The sequence below is a fragment of the Paramormyrops kingsleyae genome, chromosome 24, assembly GCF_048594095.1.
Source record: "Paramormyrops kingsleyae isolate MSU_618 chromosome 24, PKINGS_0.4, whole genome shotgun sequence".
Taxonomy (NCBI): Eukaryota; Metazoa; Chordata; class Actinopteri; order Osteoglossiformes; family Mormyridae; genus Paramormyrops; species Paramormyrops kingsleyae.
This window is the reverse complement of record NC_132820.1, coordinates 25,573,868-25,584,682: the sequence shown is the minus strand read 5'-3', so window position 1 is coordinate 25,584,682 and position 10,815 is coordinate 25,573,868. Positions and strand designations below refer to the sequence as shown.

Sequence of the window (10,815 nt, the reverse complement as noted above, 5' to 3'; positions counted from 1 at the left end):
GCTCAGGACCCACCAAAGGCCGCAACATGATGGATGTCCTGGCGGAGCTGCCCCGCATTAAACTGCGCCCGGTGCTGAGGTCGCCAGGTGGGACGCCAGTGCCAAGGAGGGGACTGACACAGGGGACGCCCATGGCCTCAGACGACATTACTTCCATCTTATCAAAGGCTCTGAAAAAGAAGTTCAGGCACCAGAACCACTCTAATGAGTAGGAGAAGCGGTTCTCTGAGCCCTTAAACTTTTTATACTCATATCATTTTTATACTTGATTTTTATAGTTATATACTTAAACTTTATATACTTATACTTTATGTACTTATATGCTTTATGTGCTTCTATTTATATACTTTGTGTACTGATTCTATATACTTATGAAAAAATAATATATTTATATCACTATTATTTTTAAAAGAGTTGCTGATTTTGTAATACTGCTGCAGCATTCTCCACATGCTAATCACGGCCCCACATCGAATTGGCACTTTGATCTGCCGCATATCACTTCACTACCCCCTGTTGAATGTTGCATCGTATGTTGTTAGATATCTCGTAGTAGTAAGTACTTCATTATTAGGCTGCACAATATTGGAAAAGATGTATTTCTGCAATGAGTATTGCAGTATTTATTTAAATTTAAAATGCTTAAAACAAACCAATTTCTCACAAACACATCTATTTATGAGTGATTTAAACGGCAATGATGAAAATGATTAGGATTAGCATTTATGATTAGCTCTTGCCAAAATAGGGCTTGTAAACTTTTGTGGTACTCAGAATTAACCCAAACAACTATGACTCTATAATCCTCTATAATCACTCTCACTCTGTCACACTTGAATCAAACCCCAGACCTCGCATGTAATGTGTGGGGGAGGATTAGGTGGACTAATGAAATCGTGGTTCCGGATGAGGTAGTGTTCTCAGAAGAGTGCCGGTCAGAGCACTGGGATCACAGCCTCTGGGTTCCGCCTGGGGTGCGTGGGTTTGGGGGCGTGGGCTCTATCTGCTGGGGCCGCTGCTCCGGCTCCCAGGCGGGTGGTCGCCCGCATGCTGGGGGGCTTGGTCTTCTACAATCTATCCTCTATAATCACTCTCACTCCCACACTTGAATCAAACTCCAGACCTCGCATGTAATGACCAAAGTTTTCTTCTTTATTCAGCAATCCAGCATAGTGTTCCAGCCACACTCGGGTACAATGCGCAATGCACCCCACACCCAGAAATCAGCAGGTTAATATACTATAAGACGAATTCCCCTATATGGACTTCTAAGTCCTGATTGGTTACCAAACATCTGCAAACCAGGTTTCGAACATACAACAAACATAATACGCCACCTCTATTGGTCTACTTCAAGGATGTTCAGCTTCCAATCCTCGTTAGGCCTAGGCCTCCTATGAGTCCCACACATAAGCCTGTCTATCCAGCCTAGGAAGGAGGGCAAAAACCCTAAACATTAGGGAAATTCCACTCCCACCCCAGCAAAAAGGTGCAACCCCCCCTTCGGTGTCCATGGCTGGCATGGCTCACAATGCTATCAGTAAGGGAAACCCCAACCCTATATTACCTAAATAAAGACTTCAGCGTAAACATATACAACCCTTATGGATACATAACTTGCTTGTGTGTTCAAATGCTACCATACAACAAACTGCGTCTAGCATAGTATAGCAGCTACATTTCAAGGCTTCCTGCAGGTCCCCTTTCTCCCCCCGGCGATGTTCCCTTCAGCCCAGTTCTCCAAGGTCTGTGGCCTGCAAAGCTGGTTCCGTGCAGGTGGCTGTGAGGCAAGGACACACGGCACCATCCCCAAAACAACAAAACCTGAGACACAAGAACAATCCTACAATGCCTCCCAACCCTGGCCTACCATCACTTTAAATTTCCCTTCCACACTTTGAACTAATGTTAAACATATACGACATAATCCTGAAAAGGAGCGGTCACTAAAATTAAACAGCTCGCAGATCTTCACACTGCAAGAAATGCAAAGATGGAGAAAGCGAAGAACAGTGAGAGGACACCACTGTTTATGGTGTCCTCGTCGACCCTTATGAAATGCCAGCAAACACATGGACAAGGGATTCCGATGCGCTGCCTTGGCTTTCTTATGGGGACACTGTCAACCACCTAGTTTCTGTCATTAGTGTGTACACTTTTAAAGAGTTTAAAAACTACAAATCTCTTGAAGCGCACGAACAGTTCACAGCTGGCTGGGCACATTGTCATCATCAATGATTTTAGGCATGTTTATTTATATAGCACATTTCAGGCACAAGGTAATTCAAAGTGCTTTACAAAGACAAGGATACAATCAAATTAAAATGTCAAAATCACATTTCAAAGATAAGTGAAAAAGAAATAATGAAAATAAATAATTTTATTAATCAATTACAATGAACACATAGATGACAAGAAAAAGCCAAAAGAAATAAATAGGTGACTGAAAAGACGTCACATTTTAATGACAGAAAATGACTGGTGCTGCACTAGGAAACTCTGACCATGCAACAATTCATCTAATTCCAGCATACAGACAAAATCTGAAAACTGCTAAACCTGTCGTTACTAGAGTGAAACACTGGAGATGTGGAGCTGTAGAGCAATTAAAATCATGCTTTGACTCGACAGACTGGAATGTTTTCAAAACTGCTACTAACAGCGTGGATGAATACACGGACACCGTAACATGGCACATAAGCTTCTGCGAGGACTCTCGCATTCCCAAAAAGTCTGTTGTCAGCTATAATAACGAAAAAACCATGGTTTACAACTGAACTCAGGCAGCTTCATAAAACAAAAGATGTAGCCTACAGGAGTGGTGACAAAAACCTGTTCAAATTCTACTGTGGGTTTGAAAAGCCACATTTATGCATCATACAGCCCTCACCTATTCAATGGCCTTCTTCACACCTGGGTACCTTCACACCTCGCCCACACTCTCACCCCAGCTGGAACCCCCCCTCCGCCACGTCCAGCCACCTCCCCAGGAGAATCAACGACAGAGATGTAAACAAGATCTTCAGGAGTCAGAATACAAGGAAAGCGACTCTGTCTTCCCAGCCACTCTGAAGCACTGTGCAGATCAACCATCACCTGTCTTCACAGATATTTTCAACCAGTCACTGGATCTTTGTGTCTTAAATCATCCACAATAACACCTTTTCCAAAGAAACCCAGAGTCTCTTGCCTCAGTGACTACAGACTGGTGGCTTTCACATCGGTGGTAATGAAGGCTTTTGAGAGACTTGTGCTGTCATACCTTAAAACCATCACAGACCCATCGCTTGACCCCAGGCTACAGTCTGCCTACAGAACCAACAGACCTGTGGACGATGCAGTTAACACTGGACTCCATTTCTTGCTCCGACACTTGGAGTGCCCTGAGACATATGTTAGAATTCTGTTTGTGGACTTTAGCTTTGCATTGAATACTATTGTATCGGCGCTAATGCGGACTGAACTCTCACAACTGTCCGTGCCTGATCCAAAATAACATGTTATAACCACGATGGCCCGGTTTTACGCTGCAATAATTGAGTCCATCCTCACCTGCTCCATCACAGCCTGGTTTGGATCAGCCTCTGAACGAGACAAGGCCAGACTGCAACACATCATCCACTCAGCAGAGCGAATAATCGGCAGTAACCTGCCTACCCTCCAGACACTGTACATCACCAGAACCAGGAAACGGGCATACAAAATCATTGAGGACCCATCTCACCCTGCTCACCACATCTTTCAAGCCTTACCCTCCATGAGAAGACTCATGGCAATCAGAACCAAGACCACAAGACACGCCAAGAGCTTCTCCCCTCAGGTAGTCTCTCTCATTAACCAAACCAGTCTCTGAATGGACTTTCAATTAATCGTCAGCTGCAGTGAAATATCCACCAGCATAACCAGTGAACAACTGATAAACTTCCTCTATGATTATATTCTGCACTCTTGCACATTATGCACACATACTGCAAACTCTGTATACATATTGCACTCTTGCACATATAATTGACTTGGCTGCTACTTAATAACGGCACCATTTAAGAGCCCTTTAAATTATTATACCATTTCTATAGTTTATATTCATACTACAGTGATTACTATGTACACACACATATATAAATATCATAATACCATCATTACTGCCATTAATAAACTTAATTATCATATAATTATCATATTACCCAATTGCCAGTCTATTGTCTATTACCTTTCTGCATATGTCTTTGCTAAATGTGGTATGTTCTTTGTAATGTCATGTAAAAGCACCACCAAGGCAAATTCCTTGTATGGAAACATATCTGGATTCTGATTCTACATCCTTCATCAGTACTAGAAAACTTCCATCCAGCGTTGCATTTCACTTTGACACTGTCGTTTTTGAAACACTTTTCTGTGATCTAGCTCTTGTTTTGGTCGCCGACTATCATCCAACAAAAGGTTCATTTCAGCTCTCCTAATCTGACATAAACCACACTCACAAACACTTTCAGGTTACTGTGCCACCGGGAAGGGATGGACTCCGGTCGGGATGGGTTTCCAGCATTTCCTATCCTGGCTGTTCTCTTTAGGGACAAACACAAGAATGGAGTCTAGTGATCACACCGGAAGCTGACTTACCTGAACGGAGATGTACGGAGCAGACTCTCATATGCGCGGGGATGCTCTGGAATGCAAGGTCTTTACGCCCCACCGCTGGAAGCTATGCCATCCGACGCCATTTCGTCAACTCTTCCACTTTTGCTCCTTCCTGTCTTTTCCAATCCGGAAAGGAGAAGAAATGTATACCGGTCCTGAAGAACGAAGAGAGACCCGAGTCGATATGGGGCTGCCACTTAGCGGGTCGCCGTTAGCTGGGTCTCCGTGCCCCCCCCCGCTCGGAGTAGAATGCCCAGGGATGTCGCAGCCGTCAGCCTCAGGGCCCAGACTCCTCCCTGTCCTCCTGTCCTCTCAAAAAACAGCAATCATTTAAACAAACATGAGGGAAAATTCAAAAGGCAAAGATGACGTCATGCCTTACCTCAGCACAGCTGCCCACCGCACAAACGACAGCGTGTCACCTTCCTTTAAAAAAAAAAAAGAAAACCGGCAGGAAACGGGGGCCACGCACGGACAGTGCCCCTCCCTCACAGCACATGCAGCTAATTAGCTGGCCATCCAGAGGCACTCTGTCTATTAGTCACCCACTCAGTCAGTTCTGCCTTTCAACAACAGGGGGCGGTAGAGGTGCACCGTTCCCGGAAGCACTGCAATACCGGATCGATGCGTGGAGCGGATGGGGCAAGCCCCACTTCCGGCTCCCTGTTCCAAAAATCCGTCTAATAAAAGGCCTTTTGGCTAAGATCAAGTGTAGTATCAGTTTAATATCTGATACGTCCCCCATGGAGGGGACCACATATTAAACAGACTGACTCAGACTGACTGACTGAGTGGGTGACTGAGTGAGACAGGGTCTGCTTATCGAACCGGAGCACCTGAAGTAAAACGGTGAAAAACAGAAATTATTCATATTAATTTTCGGGGCGTGAGATACCCCCTTGCTGACGAGATGTGATTACAGAAATGTATCATGACTGTGCAAAAGGGAATAAGGCACCTTTCATCCTGATTTTTTTTAAGTTTAAAAACATGTGCTTCATATGTAACCGTGATACATGCGGAGCCCAGAGAAATTTGGTTTCCTACACACATGCAATAAGCTCTTTAATTGGGCAGAGTCCATGCCTTCTTCCTTTTTATTGGTTCCCCAGCATGTTGGGGAGCAAGGGACCCCACAATGACGATTGTCTGTACTTGTATTGACACTGATGTCTCCTAGCACCTTGCCCTGACTTCACCTGCATCATCTTATATATTTCCAGGGCCGGACTCTCAGCAGTTGGAGGGTAACACAAATACAAGCAAACATAACAAGCACACATCAGCTATAGGTTTGTGAGGTTAACCGCTATTGCTTCGATGTGTCATGATGATGGACATTCCTGTAGGCTGTAAACTCCTTGGTGATAGATGAGGTACCAGGGCAGGAAAGAGCCAGGGAGAGACTGAGGGCTAAAAGACAGTGAAGGAGAATTAACAGTTCTTTGATGCTAAAAATTTTGGGTATGGGTTTGATTGGGTATTGGCCAAGTTGACTTCTGAGTAAGGAGTGGATCCTTTGCATGGCTTCTTGGGGTATTTCCTGCATTCTGCAGGCCATCCTGCACCTGGTGGTCGTCCTCTTTTTCCCTTCCGGTGTTTCGTGTCTGTTTCTCATCCCAAACCTGGGGCTCCTGTTCAAGTTCATACCCATACGTGTCAGTGGTTCTCTGCATGACGTCTTCTACAATCTACCTGTCTCTTCCTCTCTTCTCTTCCACAGGATTAACTCTTCTTTCATTTCATGGGTCGATAAATTTGGTGCATGAGTACAAATATCAATGCGCTATTTTGCCGTCCTCTGTAGAGCCAGGATCAGCATATAATCTTGCCCGTGTGGTTTTATGAAGCTTTGAGTATAAATAAACATATATTTTTATTATTAACAACTGAACATCCATAATTGCCATGGAATTGCCATTTTGAGGTAAATTTGTAGTTTATTTTATAATTCATTTTTGCTGGAAGGACCTTAAAACATTTAAATTCTATATGGAAAATGATCACTGCACACATCCAGTTGAAGCCCTTTCTGAAATTAGTCTGTTGCTGCCTTTCAGGTGCCCAAGCTGACGACAATGTCCCTAGGCGCCCTGGCCACCGTATAGTGGCGCCCCCCAGTGGCCGTTCCAACATCACCAGCCTTGGCTGAGCTATGGTCCTGTGGGGGGGTTGTTGACCTTTGAGTGACAGATCAGTGAGGAGAGTTGTGGGGTTATTTTCTGTCTGTGTCCAGTTTTGTTTCACCGGCCAACTTTCCCAGTGTTTGAAAAAAAAAAAAGTATCCTTCCATCCAGCTGACAGGATGTGGTGACTGTAGTGTTGTGTTATTTTTGTGTTTTGGGGATTTAACACGATCACATGTCTGTCCTATAACTAATGCAAGCATGGTGCTTCAATGGCCTCGCCCCCCCCTTTAGTGAACACAAACTAAAGTATATGAGTATTGTTTTGTAAATGGGCATGGTATTGTTGCACATCCTGAGTCTGATTGAATAGTTGGTTAGTTGCATGTAGATACACATATTTGACGTCGATAAGTATTATTCGAATTTTACGTTGTCAGTACACGCCAGAGTTGATCACTTGCTTCCCACTGTGCAGCAGTGAACTTATACGGGTTTACATTCACAAAATATAATGGGGGTCAGGCAGGGACGGATTACGGACCGGGCCAGCGGGGCCACTGCCCAGGGGCCCTTGGGGTGCAGGGGGCCCGTGGGGCCCCTAGCCCAAAACAATTTGCAACGCTTATCAACAATGTATTTTCGTTTGTCTATTTTAGAGGGCCTACATTCTTTGATCATCTGCCTACAAGGGCCCCTGACCCTATAGGGCCTTTGATGGAAACATGGAGGGAGGGTGTTTGGCTGCCAAGGGCCCTTGAATTGTGGTGGTTGTGGTGGTGGTGCTGGTGGTGGTGGTGGTGGTGGGGGTTATGGGTTGCCCAGGGGCCCACATAACCCATAATCCGTCCCTGGGGTCAGGAGATGGACCATGGCTGAGATCACCGTCGAGTCAGGTAGCAAAAATCACCAACTGTGACAGCAGCCCAGCAGCAGTGGCCAACATCATGCTGGGTCCTCGTTTAGGGTGGCCAGCAACATGCCTATCTGACCGCCTATGCGATGAAGAAGCACAACCCCCCAGTCCCCACCATGGGAAAGTCATATGAGGGGGGGACACCTTACAGTTTCACTTTCCTTAAAAGTGCTTTGAAAACTCTCCACTGACCTATTTCTAACTTTTTTATTTGCAGGTTTACTTTATATACAGACTCATACCTAACAGCCTTTTTTAATTCCGTAGCTGTGTAGTATCTTAAGAATGAAAGCTTCCATCATTGTGAAATAAAGCAGTGGAACTTTAAACAACGGAGAAAGTCGACCAGCTTGTGAGTTTCTGCTGTATGTGGTGCTGCCACATAGTGGACAAGATGGAAGGTGCAGTTCTCTCACTGACCAAGCAAGTGCCACCTTGTTCTAACTTCTTCTGATGTTCCTTCACAATTTCAGGCACGATGTAGAGAAATAGTTTCATGTCATTCGTTGCTAATTTCAAGAATTAATCTACATCTTTCAGCTGTTTCACACCTATATATATATATATATATATATATATATATATATATATATATTCAGCATGGAAATATACCAGTTTGACACACTGACGAACATCAAATGGCAAAAACAATGAAGGAAAAGGAATTGAGGAAAAAAACATGCTTTGGCTCAATCAGGAAATTCAGTCACAACATTGAAATCCCAATGTGTTCAAGAATACCTTGGATGGATGAGGATTCATTAGAAACTATCTATGTCCACTAGGGGGCAGCAACCCTCCACAAGTCCTCCTGAGACCTGCTGATTGCTGAACAGATTGAACAAACAGTGCAGGCAACCAGACCAGTGGCTCCCTATCCATGTACTTTTCCATCAGTACTACAGTGGCTCATTCTGATGATGCTATGTTGTAAATAGCTTGGTGCTGTAATTCAGTACCATTCATAGTAAGTATTCTCTTACCATTTTTCAGGGACAGTGAATTGTGTTGCCGTAACAGTGACAGGGTTTCCTGCTCTCAGCTGCAATGTAGCAAAGTGAACACCAACATATTCTCAGCTGTAACTGCCTTGACTGGGAGGGTGCATGAAAAGTTCTGGGAGACATCATTGAAATTGCAGTCATAAATTATATATATATATATATATATATATATATATGCACACACACACACACACACACATTATTAGGTATGCATAGATGAAAAGACGAAAGACTGGGGGGGCATATTCAGCCCTGCTCCCCCCCTCCCCCAGGAATCCATTACACTGCCATGTGGGCTGTGACAGCACTACTACGACAGATAAGCAGGTCCTCTGAAAAGCATAATTTTATAATTGTTACATTTTCCCAAAGTACAGGCAGACATGTGCAAGCTTGATCAGCAGTGGTACCTACAACTAAAACAATATCACATTTATATAAAGTCATCCCACTTTACATGAGCAACATGTATAAAGAAATTGAAAAAGAAGAATCAGAGAAAAAATCTGTAAATCACTTTCACCAGCTCATGCTAATCACAGACTTGAGCAATATACTCAGCCTGAATTGTAAGGTGTTTCTTCTCTTAGAAAAGTAATTGATGAAACAGCTAATTAACAGCAATCAAAATATATTACAAACTTACACAAGGACAGTCCTCACTTTTATCGCAAAGCATTTCTGAACACAACACATATTCAGGACCAAAGAAAGACATCAAAACAAACTCTACCTTTCGGTTTCTATTCCTGAAAAACCCCGACTTCCTGTATCCACCCATCATATATTGGAAGGGTTAGCATGTCTCCATTTAAAAGGATGAGGTGCCTATACAGTAAGGTAGTGAAGGATGTTACAGATATTGAGGTGGTCCTGGTATCGGATGTTGGAATGCCTTTGGTGAAATGAGCTTTATGAAGCAGCTTACAGTGCAAGAGACCATGTCTGTCTCTATCTAGGATACCCCTCCATTGGCGGTCTGAAAAAGTAGCACCAAAGGCTGATACCCAGGGTTTTTCAGGGATAGACACCGATTCTGGTGGCCGTTTAGGGATATGGGGATACAGCTTTCGGACAAAGTGTCCGCTTTGAAATAAATGAAACAGATGATTCTTTAGCGGGTTATACTTGACTGATAGGATTGTGAATGTTTTCAGGGTTCAAGTGGTTACCCTTTGTTAGACATAGTGACCCAATGTTTTTGAGGCAGATCATTTAATTAGAATGATTACAAACAAATAAAAAATACTCAAACATATTTTTGACCAGAGTCAATCGCAAACAGTTACATTCAGTGCACAACGTCTGTCGGTACATGCTTGTCCCGCTCCATATCCCAGAACGCTTGAGCGGCTGCGTCTACATCATTACTGTATTCATTGACCATAACACCGTGTATCAATTCATCCATTTTGCTGCGTATGTCCCTCTCATTTAATGTATGTCTCTTATTTAAAACTGTATCGATAACCCTCTGAACCATTGCGGGAGATGGCGGAATTGGGTTAAACCTCAAGACCCCCTTCACTGCTACATTTTTCAACCACGGTCTACAGTTTTTTTGACCACTTTTCAAAATTGTTAAAAAGGTATTGCGGTTTTGGATCGTCGAGACATGAGTGCTGCTGTGGGTCTGAGCAGAATGTGGCGCACGCCTTACAATTCTCCTCTAGGTTCTTGTCTATTATCATATCCAGAATCCATACCACTACTCCTATAATAAATTGTATAACATTGAGCGGTCTCATGCTTTCGTCCCCGTTGTCTTCCACCGTTGATGATGCCAGCTCTGTAAATCCCTCGTTGACAAACTTATCAATCTGTGCTGCCATTTCTGGGGTTTGCCATCCAGCCCCTGAAACTGAGAATATAAACACATCCAGACTTTGTCCAATTTAAAACAAAAATAAACAAAAAAAAAACACTTTTTCGCTTAAGGTTGTCTTACTTGGTCTCAGGCCCTTCATGATTGTCTCTGAAAGTAGCTGCTGGTGAGCATAAACACTTTCAGTCTTTTGCCGCATTTGAACAATAAAACCTGTTGAGATAACTAACTATGAACAATAACTTACCGCTATTCCAATCCTCTGTTTCACGGTCCTTACTCGGTCTTGACAGTATAGAAAAAAAC

The 10,815-nt window shown here is 43.5% G+C and overlaps 2 pseudogenes; one reads left to right on the top strand and one right to left on the bottom strand.

Annotated features, from left to right (window-relative positions):
- Positions 1-5,221: 5,221 nt before the first annotated feature.
- On the bottom strand, positions 5,222-5,351 carry LOC140582535 (U2 spliceosomal RNA; annotated as a pseudogene).
- On the top strand, positions 5,312-5,423 carry LOC140582580 (U2 spliceosomal RNA; annotated as a pseudogene).
- Positions 5,424-10,815: the final 5,392 nt, after the last annotated feature.